Source organism: Coregonus clupeaformis, unplaced genomic scaffold, assembly GCF_020615455.1.
Source record: "Coregonus clupeaformis isolate EN_2021a unplaced genomic scaffold, ASM2061545v1 scaf6199, whole genome shotgun sequence".
Classification (NCBI taxonomy): Eukaryota; Metazoa; Chordata; class Actinopteri; order Salmoniformes; family Salmonidae; genus Coregonus; species Coregonus clupeaformis.
The window spans coordinates 1,126-11,999 of NW_025539653.1; the positions used below are offsets into that span (position 1 = coordinate 1,126).

The window sequence follows — 10,874 nt, forward strand, 5'->3', positions numbered from 1 at the left end:
AGAGGCGGGGGGCTTTGTGAGGATGCTTTCAAAGACTCGAGGCTTTCTGTTTTTTCCTGGCACTGTTCCACAAGATCATGCCAAATGTGGACATGCTTTTCAGCCAGCTGCAGAAGAGGAACATCGACCCTGTCTTCATTAAAGCACTTGTCCAGAGGTTCACAGAAAGCATGCCTAACAATCAGGTAAATAACTATATTTACTATTGGCTGATAAAGATGCTGTTAGAAAGATGAATAGTTCACTTACAACAGTTTAAAAGCCTAAATGTGTCTGGTCATCAAAGTGAGTGATTATCATAGAGCCGTCACAATTATATTTGTTTTAGTATTTTAAAAAGGAAAGAGGAAGACATTTACATTACATTTTAGTCATTTAGTAGACGCTCTTATCCAGAGCGACTTACAGTTAAGAGTGCATACATTTTTTCATACTGGCCCCCGTGGGGACGAACCCACAACCCTGGAGCGTTGCAAGCGCCATGCTCTACCAACTGAGCTACGGGACCACATTAGTTTTGGCAAGATCTGAAAGAAGTTGGTGGAGTGCAACCCTCAAACATTGAGAAGAATTACAGCAGTTTGCTGCGAAGAATGGGCCAAATTGCCAGCAGAAGGTGGAGCAGCAAGCTCATTGATGTCTACAATAAGCATATGTTGGCAGCTATCTTGGCCGTAAAAGCTGTGCAACCAAGTACTAGCTCCAGGGTGCCAACCAATTTAGTCCATGACATTTGTCTATATTTTCTAATTACAATTGTAAACTTAAGTTTAAGAAATATAATTAAAGGTGTGGAGACCCATTTTTTTCCTCTCAAATTTCAACTGATTTTAGAAGAAATAGGGAATTATTTAAGAAAAGCCCAAGGGTGCCAATATATTTGGACACAACTGTATGCCTTCAGTCTAATTGGAATGTATGGCAGTAGAGTTGTTGTATTTCTCCCTAACCAAAATGGCTGCCATTAGGATACCATTCAGGATTTTTTTCACCTGTGTTACCACGACAATCAGGCGCCAAATGAGCATTGCATTTGTGTGCTCCTTCAGTGTGAATGCGCAAATTTGATATGGGTCACATGTAAAACTGATACATAATTGATACAGATTTGGTATGTTGCCTATATATTACTATATACCGGTATTGATGCACAGACCAGTTTGGGTTTTTACTTTACCTTCTATAACGGTATTTCAATGTTTGGTTTGTTAAATGTGGTAATGCCACTCCGCCATGTGTAACGTCCGTTTTTCTAGTTTACTCCGCCAATTTGGGTCGTCTCTCTCCCTCTCTCACCAAGTACCACCCCGTCACTCAAGGAGCGCAGTTGTTGTTACTCGACCACGAGAACAAGTGTTTGTCCAAAAAGACACAATCAGACGTTGATAATAATGCAGGAAAGTACTACACAGTTTGTAATAATTATTCAGGTGTCCACCAGGTCAATTTCTAGAAGAGGCCTAGTTGTTATTGAAGATTAACTTTATTGCTAAGTGCACAGCAGAACAAAATTATGTTGCATCCCTCTCACAAATGTAATAGAAAAAGGCTTTAAAACGTAATAACATCAGTTAATTATGTACATCACAGGTTAAAAGCAGTTACTAGACATAGTTTGTGTGTATATACACACTATCTGTCTGTCTGTCTGTCTGTCTGTCTATATATATATATATATATATATATATATATAAGTCACTGGTTGTGTGTTGAGGGGGAATTACAGTGAGCTAAGAAGTCTGATTGCAAGTTATCAAATTAAACTTTATTTTTTGGACCCAGGGCCTCAATTCCCTCTTTGTGTGGGGACAGCGCATCTGACGAGCAGCAACAGCCCATCAAGCGACGGAGGATGCTGGGACCAGGAGAACAACAGAGGTTGGCTATAGAGGTAAGTTGTGATGTAATTGTCAGTGTTTCCCCATAGAACTTTTTTCAGGCCTGGTAGTATGTAGCCAAAACCCTGAACAATCAGCACCTTGGTAATCATATACTTGAGTTGGACATAGGCATGTGTCAGTCAGGATCACTTGCATCAAAATAGCTTAATTGCAAATTAAAGCTGATGATGTATCTTTTACAGGTATGTGATACCATCCTGAGTCATGCCAAAGAGAGGTTCTCCTTCACCCAGCACCTCATCAGCGCAACACTATTGCACGGAGAGTTGTTCCCACAACACAGTGTGAAGTTCCCGATACAGCGCTTGAAACAACCGTGGGAGCGTACCCCATGTTGAACAAGGCCAAGCTCAAAACCGAACTGTCCTCATCTATGAGAACAGTGAGTTCAAGGCTTGTAGTGGTGCAGTGCCCCTGTATCCAGTTCTTCATGGAGAACAACCTTCAGAGCACTTTCACAAGAGACTGCCAGCCTCCTCAAGATCCTCATCACACCCATGACAACTGCTGAGTCAGAAAGGTGCTTCTCTACACTGAAAAGGGATCAAGACCTTCCCTGAGAAACAGCATGACACAGGATCGCCTGAACGCTCTGGCCATGCTCTCCATGGAGAAGAAACTTGTCAGGGACATTCCTGACTTTAATCAAAGGTCATTGAGAGGTTTTGCCACTCAGAAGGACAGACGGGCAAAATTCCTGTACAAATAAGATGACAGACACACACACACAGAGCAGCTCTGGGCGCATGTTTCTTTGTATATAGTTGACCTTAGCATAAAAAAATCCAGTTATATATGGTACTCTAGAAAGTCTTAATAGTGTCTTTGCTAATATTACTGTATATATGTTGTTTTGTATCAATTAATTGTTGCAGTTCTGGAGCACATTAACAATTAGTCACATTTAGTATGATCATAAAATACTGTATGCTATTCTTCCAGTCAAAGGTTTGAGTTCATCCACTTGATATCCATTTCTATATTATACATCCTTTTATACAGTGTAAGATTTCCTATAAACTTTATAATAATTTCATGTTATTGTCCACTTTCCACTCTGTTCTGACAGCATGCCTGTTGCGTTGCCTGTTTACTACCAATGGTAAAAAGTTCACTTTTAAATGCAAATGAAAGGCTTGGGTTTGTGTAATATGTTTTTTTGTGTAAGAATGCCTCAACTTTTTAATATTGGCATTAAATAATTACTGAATGTTTCACTAGAGCACTGCTGTCCTGCAGTTTGTGTTAAAATATATCGCGATGGTTACAGGAAAAAAAAGTATGGCACAGCCCCACCGAGAATATTTTTCACCAGCCGCCACTGGTGTTATGACATTTGGGGGATCCACCGCAATCTAGAGTGGAATACAACATTTGTGACATGCTAGTTGTGTCTGTGTGCACCTCTCTCATATGTGCATGTGTGTCTCTATCTATCTCTCTCAACATTGGCTATTGTATTAGCTCCCAGCAGCAGATAGTGAATATCTGGTCCAGTGCTGCTATACTCCACAGCATCCACAGACCCAGGGAAGAGAAGAGCCAGCAGCAAACTCAGAGATGAGTCACCACAGCAATGGGAGGGGGGGGATGAGGGGGTTTCCTGGCAACCCATCCATGTTGATTCCTCTCTGCCAACTGCCAGCTTGATAGTGCCCTACACAGCTTCCTTCATACTGGATGTTGTCTTTGATCTCGCCCTCCACAGGTGTGTGGGTGTTTGTGTCTGAGTGTGAGTGTGTGGTATGTTTGCCACTCACCGTAGCATGAGAGATGGTGAGCATGCCACCCTTCACTGAACACTTCCTCCTCTGCCACACCTTCCTCAGCCTGCAGGAAGACAACAACACCAAGTCACAACGAAGGATCAGATAAGGGGCATATAAATGCATGTTCAGTACTGTTTAGTGTGCGTGTGTGTTTGTATGTGTGTGTGACCTACCCATCACTCTTCTTCATCAGGTAGCCTTCTTCTCACAGCCAAAACTCCTTGTTGCCCTGCAGCTGGTGCATGCTGTAGCCACCCTGCTTACTCTGGGAGTCCTGCATCAACACACACACACACACAGCCACAGTGTTTATACACAGAAACACAGCAAATTACCACACACAACCAACCAAATATACCTCTCACAGAGAGTGCAGGCCAGGGTCTTTATTATTTATCGGGTCATGTTTGATGTTCAAAGGACCATGGGATCCGTCCCAAATGGTACCCTATTCTCTATTTAGTTCACTACTTTTCACCGGGCTCTGGTCAAAGGAAGTGCACTACATAGAGAATAGGGTGCCATTTGGGACGCACCATGTTCTAAACACACGATCAAATGAAAACACAGCAGGCTTCTAATGTAAAAACTCAGTGGAGTGCCAGCTCTTCAAAATCTCTCAGAAGTCAAACGCAGGCAAGACCAACAGAAGCATGCCAATCGTGCACACTTACTCTTCTAGACTTGAGTCCAGACAAGCAGCGAGTAGAGAGGGAGATAGAGGGAGAGAGTGTGAAAGAAGTAGCTGAGATGTAGGCGTGAGAGAGTGCCTGCATGCATGCATAGAGTGTAGGTGTTAGTTAAGCACAGTATATACAAGTAGAGGGGTAGTGAGTGAGTGACTGTTGGCTCATTCATCCCCCTTCCTCTCCCCTGTAACTGTTTCCCAGGTTGTTGCTGTAAATGTGAACGTGTTCTCAGTCAACTTACCCAGTTCCCTATATAGTGCACTACTGACCAAGGCCCATACACTCTTAGAAGAAAAGGGGCCATCTAGAACCTAAAAGGGTGCTTCGGCTGTCTCCATTGCAAAACCCTTTGAAGAACCCAGGTAGAACCCTTTTGGGTTGCATGTAGAACCCTTTCCACAGAGGGGGTTCTATGTGGAACCAAAAAGGTTCCTAACTGGAACCAAAAAAGGGTTCTACCTGGAACAAAAAGGGTTATCCTATGGGGACAGCTGAAGGAACACTTTGGAACCCTTTTTCTAAGAGTGTAGGGCTCTGGTCAAAAATAGTGCACTGTGTAGTGAATAAGGTACCATTTTGGACACAGTCACTAGCAGAGGGTTGCAGCTGTGTTCGACACGGCAGCCCAGTCTATCTCAGTTAGGCTCTGCACACTATTACACAGTATCTCATGCAAAACACAGTGAGCAGCTAGCAAATCTCAATGTGGGTATGAGACTGAGGGGAAAACCACATTACTGTTGTTGTGTATAAGGCAGTTGTGACCAGTGAGTGCTCAGAAAGAGATTAGGGGAGGTTAGTTAAGACAGTGACTGGCTCTCCACCAAGCAGCCAGTGAGGCACCACACCGGTTACCAGCCAAGGCCTCACCACACACTAGCTACCAGCATGGTACAGCACTGGATGCTCACTCTGCGCTACAGGAGGCTAGCCAGTAGGTACACCCACCATGGGGTCAAAAGTTAGGGTTAGGGTTGAAGAGTGTACAGTATGGCTGCAGTCTGATTCTCTACCAAGCATTGATTTGGTGAACGCATGGCTGGAGGGAGTTTCCATTATATTCTTAACACCAGTCCATTCCATCTAAATCCATGAGGGGTAGTGTAGGTGCACAGGAGAAGGGGTAGAGAATTGGAATCCAACATATGTTTGCCAACTAAAGCCTGCTTGGGCCCACTTGGCCCGTTTTTGCCCTATTTGGCCCTGTTTGGCCCACTAGGCCCTGTTTAGCCCTATTTGGCCCTATTTGGTCTGGTTCCTGCCTACCTCCTTCTGGTCCAGCTGAAGGGAGGACTTGATCAGGTCTCTGAGAGCAGTCAGATGTTTCTTCTCCTCATCCTGGGTCTGCTTTATCTGAGAAGGGAGATACACAGAGTGAGATTAACACACACACACACACACACACACACACACACACTCAATGACCTCGAATAACAATTCAGTCTGCAGAGTGTCAGTAATCAGATGAGAGAGAAGCCTGTGGGTGGGTGTTTTACGATTGTAGAGGTCAGCAGCCAGCTTCTCAATGTACTGCTTCAGCTTATCTGCTGTCTTCAAGCCATCTTGGAAGAAACTGCAAGAGAATACAGGGCGGATATTATAATTCCATTGACATTTTCACTTTAGTGAGACAAAGGGTAGTCATTTGGTGGGGCGTAGCATCATTTACATCATTGAGAAATGTCAAGTGTCATACAATGTTTCTATAGGCATTAGGAAGGTCATAAGAAGTGGAGGGGTGAATGAGAATGAGACTGATGCAGTGGGATATGTATAATGTATAGCACTGCTTGGCCCTCTGGCTTTTGGCAAAGAGATCTCTCTCTCTCTTTCTCTTCTGTCTCTCTCTGGCTGACTATGGCTGTGTCCAGAGCTGAATGCTAAGCACCTCCTGTCATCCATTATGGATCTGCCAGTGTCAGGGCACCCACCTGAATGCAGCTCTGCATCCTCTCATCTCCACTTGAACAACCTCTCTCTCTCCCCATCTCTCCCTCTCTCTCTCCCTCTCCCTCGCTCTAGGCATCCATCAATCCTCCCTCAGTCCACTCGTCCTACTGAAACTCACAGTTTTCACTACCTCTTTTTTTCCATTGTTCTATAAGGCATGTCTCTCCACAGAGATGTTTCACTGTCAGTGTCAGAAACAGTAGGGCAGCTATATGTTTGGGTTGAGTAGATAACCAGAAAACTGCATTGTTTTGTTGTGACACAACCACCTAGCAACGCTGAGGCTGTCAGGCCTGTTGGTGACGCAGCCAGGGGATGGCAATTATTTACCCACAAACCCCCACGGCTGTCACAACGCATCGGCATGAAGGCCCGTGCATATTTATGAGAGCTAAATATGACTCCGCAACCCTCCCTACCCAAGACCAGTGAATCATGCATCACATCACCCCATCCGAGAGAGGGATGGAGGGAGGGGGTTGAGAGGAGAAAGAGAAGGGAGAGAGAGAGAGAGAGAGAGAGAGAGAGAGAGAGAGAGAGAGAGAGAGAGAGAGAGAGAGAGAGAGAGAGAGAGAGAGAGAGAGAGAGAGAGAGAGAAAGAAGAAAGAAGAGAAAGAAAGAAAGAAAGAGAGAGAGAAAGAAAGAAAGAAAGAAAGAAAGAAAGAAAGAAAGAAAGAAAGAAAGAGAAAGAAAGAAAGAAAGAAAGAAAGAAAGAAAGAAAGAAAGAAAGATGGAGAGGGGAGGGGAGGGAGGGAGACCGGGCAAGTGGGAGCAATAGAGAGGGAAAGAGAGAGAGAGAGAGAGAGAGAGAGAGAGAGAGAGAGAGAGAGAGAGAGAGAGAGAGAGAGAGAGAGAGAGAGAGGGAGAGAGAGAAAGAGAGCAAATAGCAATCACTGCAAGACTTATATAGCTAGTCGTGAGAGTACACAATTCCCTCAGAAAAATGTAAGTGTTTGCCACCAATTAGCCACATCTAAGTAGACACGTCTCACTACTACACTATGGTAAAGGAGGAATATACTGCGGTACTGTGTACTTACTTGCATTGTGCATGGTAATACTTGATGAGGTTCTGGAGAAGGTCCACTCCCTTCTTGGTCTTGATCTCGTTGACTTTGATCAGGTACTGCAGAGAAAACACAAGAGGTGGTTTGTGAAAACTGACATCAAATAAAATGCTATTTTACATGATTTTGGAGTATTTCACTGCTTATTCCTGGTGATACATTAAACCAGGGGTGGACAATCACTGAAGGTTTTAATCATCTATTTGAACTGAAGGCTACTCATTTATGAACCAGTAAATCTTCATGTTACTGCTTGGCTGAAACAAAAGCCTGCACCCACCCACATAAATGGAAACTGAGCGCAAAATGTTCCACCCCTTGCATTAAACCACCATAGAAAATGTGTGTTTGTGTGAAATATGTCTTCTGAACACTTTGAATGATAATCCTATCAGAATGCCCATCCTCTGGAGGATGATCTACACTGCCAACACAGCTTGGAGTCTGTGGGAGCTGGAAACAAAGTGGTAAGCATCTAAATTTCACTGAAAGGAATGCCAATATAGAACATCAAGAGAGAAAGATGTAATTTGCCTGGTTTTACAGTAAACTGTGTTTGAAATGGATAACTAGAATTGTGTTATTCATTTGGTTTTAAGAAATCACTTGGGCCTCCAGAGAAAGTGTGTTTCAGTGACTAGCATCCTAAACGAGGCAGTCTAAAGATAGAGAGCAAATTCCCCCGACAAATTCATGCCCAGTGAACAAATGAATAAAACATCATATTAATCTGAGTTTATCCAATGGCGTGCCAACCTAGAACAGTTTGTGAAGAGTCAATCTCCGCACACAGAGGACATTTAATCTATGCCAGAATGCCCTTCTGAGGCCCAGAATGTCCCTGTCCTCCCAAAGCTTCTCTGCTGCATTGCTTACAATGCAGTCATCTCTTCTGTCTGTGTGTGTGTGCGTGTGTGTGCATGTATGCGTGCTCCCTTGAAACCAAACACACACACAGTCACACACACATTGCTTTTGTCTGTCTGAGAGTGTGCGGCTCAGAGATTAAACACATTTGTCTGGTGTGGGTTTAGTGTGTGTTGTGAATGCCTGTTGGTGCATGTGTTTGGGGGCTTTGTGGGAATGAGAGGTGATGGATGGATGCTACTGTATCAGTGGCTGGTCTCAGATCAGTAATACAGCCTGCTGTGCTGAGCATCACCTGGCTCTCTCCACACTAGCAACAGCAGCAGCAGAGCAGCTGGGATGGAAGAGGAGTTTGCATCCCAAATGGCACCCTATTCCCATGTAGTACCCTATGTGCCCTGGTTCAAAGTAGTACACTATATAGGGAATAGGGTGCCATCTGGGATGCAACCTGAGAGCATCCTCTAATCTGGTGAGTGAGTAATGTGGAGACGGTGGGGGGTAGCGGTGGGGGTGTGGGATGAGGTAATTCACGTACCAATTCACACAATACTAGCATTGTTATCAGTCAAGCTTATAGGGTCGGCAGTTTTCCTGACCATATGACTTGCCCAGGAAAAACTCTGGACCCTAGTTATAAACTCTGAGCCCCTCTAGCACTACACTGGAAGCAATATCAACAACAACAACAACCCTGTGTAAGAAATCACCCTAAAAACCCAAGAGAGACAAACCACACCCCTCTCCGCTGCACACAGAAATAGAGGTGCATGGGTTGAGCTCCTCCGTAACTGCTCCAATTAGAATCCATTGTGAAGCACTAAGTTAATATATCAATTGTCAGTACCGTTATGCCATGTGAGCAAATAATCTGTACATAAAGAGGAGAGTGAAGTATGCGTTCTACGCCCACGAGGGTAGCTCGTTGGCACAGCTGAGTGCATCGCTCTTACAATTTGTTATTTTACTCTAGAGTAGTGGTTTTAATATATATATATAGTGCTTAAAAAATAAATACAAATAAATAATAATATTTATATCTGAGTTTTATTTGGTGACCCCATTGCAATTTTAGTGGGGTTGCGACCCCGACTCTGAATACCACTGCTCCAGAGGAATACAAGCTCACTTACAAGCACTGGTTTACAGAAAACGACATACTGTACATCTCAGTCAGTGCCCAGTTAGCGCCTAATCAGTGCCCACTAGTCTGTGCCCAGTGTCCACTACTGACCTCACACATCTGGAGTTGGAAGAGACGGGCGTTCCTTCTCCATCTCCTCAGCGATCTCAGCGCCTGTTATCTCTGTGCGAATCATCCCGTGCTGCTTGGCATGTTCCCTCTTCTCTTTCGATCTTTGTACTGAAATCACACAGACAGACAGACAGTGTTAGAGAGAAACCAGACAAGACAGACCCGACAGACAGTGTTTAAGTCCATGACAACTATTTAAATCAGATGGAATTCTCAGCATTGAGTAGAGTTTTCACAGGCAAGCGGAACATTCCAGTTAAATGATTATGTTACCCTGTGTGATATACAGTACATCCATTCTGACATTGTAATGACACCATACCACAACTGTACGCAGACATAACCATTTATAGTGCAAACCCCAGGTGTCCCAACACAGCTATGTACATCTACACTGGGATCAATATTTTCCCAAAAATCGACCAAATTTCAATACCAGTAATAATTCATATTTATGTTGAGAGTCCCTGAACATTCTGCAAAAAATCAGGTAAGTGCCCATTTAAATAGTTTCTAAAACCAAGAAATGCCAGTGTTCTCTCCAATTAAGAAGGGTGCTGCACCACCTTGTTGGCTGCGCCACTATGTAAAGATTTCAGAGCAAATCAAACTGATATTCTAGTAATGATAGAGTAACTATCTTTGATCGGGTAATGACGTGTGAATTTGCAAAACAGGCTGTTCATAAATTCAGAGCGTTATCATGTTCCTCAATTCAGTGCATTTAGCAGTAAGTTATCTCGACACAGAACGCACTCAGGAAGCACCCGACTATAGCGTTGCGAATCATACAAACTTTGTAACGGCAGTTAAATAACCAAAGTTGCTATAAGCCTCCTAGATGAACCTCCTTCAACGAATGATAGAATATCTCCTAGTATTTGACAAAATCTATAAGGTTGATGATTATACAGATAGCAGATCAGCTCATGAATAACTGGCAGAAGAGAGTGGAAGCAGTTGTAGGTATCTTAACGGGGGACAGACTCTGTTTAAGAAAATATCCATATCTACTCTCATACCATTTGTTGATCACACATTCTCTACCCGAAGCTCTCATTGCATGGGCAGCTTAAGTAGGCCTACAGACAGCGCAGAGAAGCGGGGGAAAATGTTAACGGATTTTGAGATATGCTTTGATAATGCATTGCAACCTATGGATTACAGAATAAAGTTAAAGATGTTCTGCAAGACAGGAGTCACCTGAGATTTTGGGTTTCAGTGGGATTGGGACTGGATAAGAAAATTACTTTTACATTTTAGTCAGTTTAAGACGCTCTTATCCAGAGCGACTTACAGTTAGTGAGTGCATACGTTTCATACTGGCCCCCGTAGGAATCGAACCCATAACCCTGAGCGTTGCCAAATAGCTTAGG

At 43.6% G+C, this 10,874-nt stretch overlaps 2 long non-coding RNA genes across 2 annotated transcripts; both read right to left on the minus strand.

Moving 5' to 3' along the window:
- Positions 1-3,884: 3,884 nt before the first annotated feature.
- On the minus strand, positions 3,885-5,708 carry LOC123490986. Its single transcript, XR_006661121.1, has 3 exons — positions 5,626-5,708; positions 4,345-4,353; positions 3,885-3,944 (listed from the first exon to the last, which is right to left on the minus strand). It is a non-coding gene; the product is annotated as an uncharacterized LOC123490986 (long non-coding RNA).
- Positions 5,709-5,856: 148 nt separating this feature from the next.
- On the minus strand, positions 5,857-9,505 carry LOC123490987. Its single transcript, XR_006661122.1, has 3 exons — positions 9,478-9,505; positions 7,350-7,435; positions 5,857-5,932 (listed from the first exon to the last, which is right to left on the minus strand). It is a non-coding gene; the product is annotated as an uncharacterized LOC123490987 (long non-coding RNA).
- Positions 9,506-10,874: the final 1,369 nt, after the last annotated feature.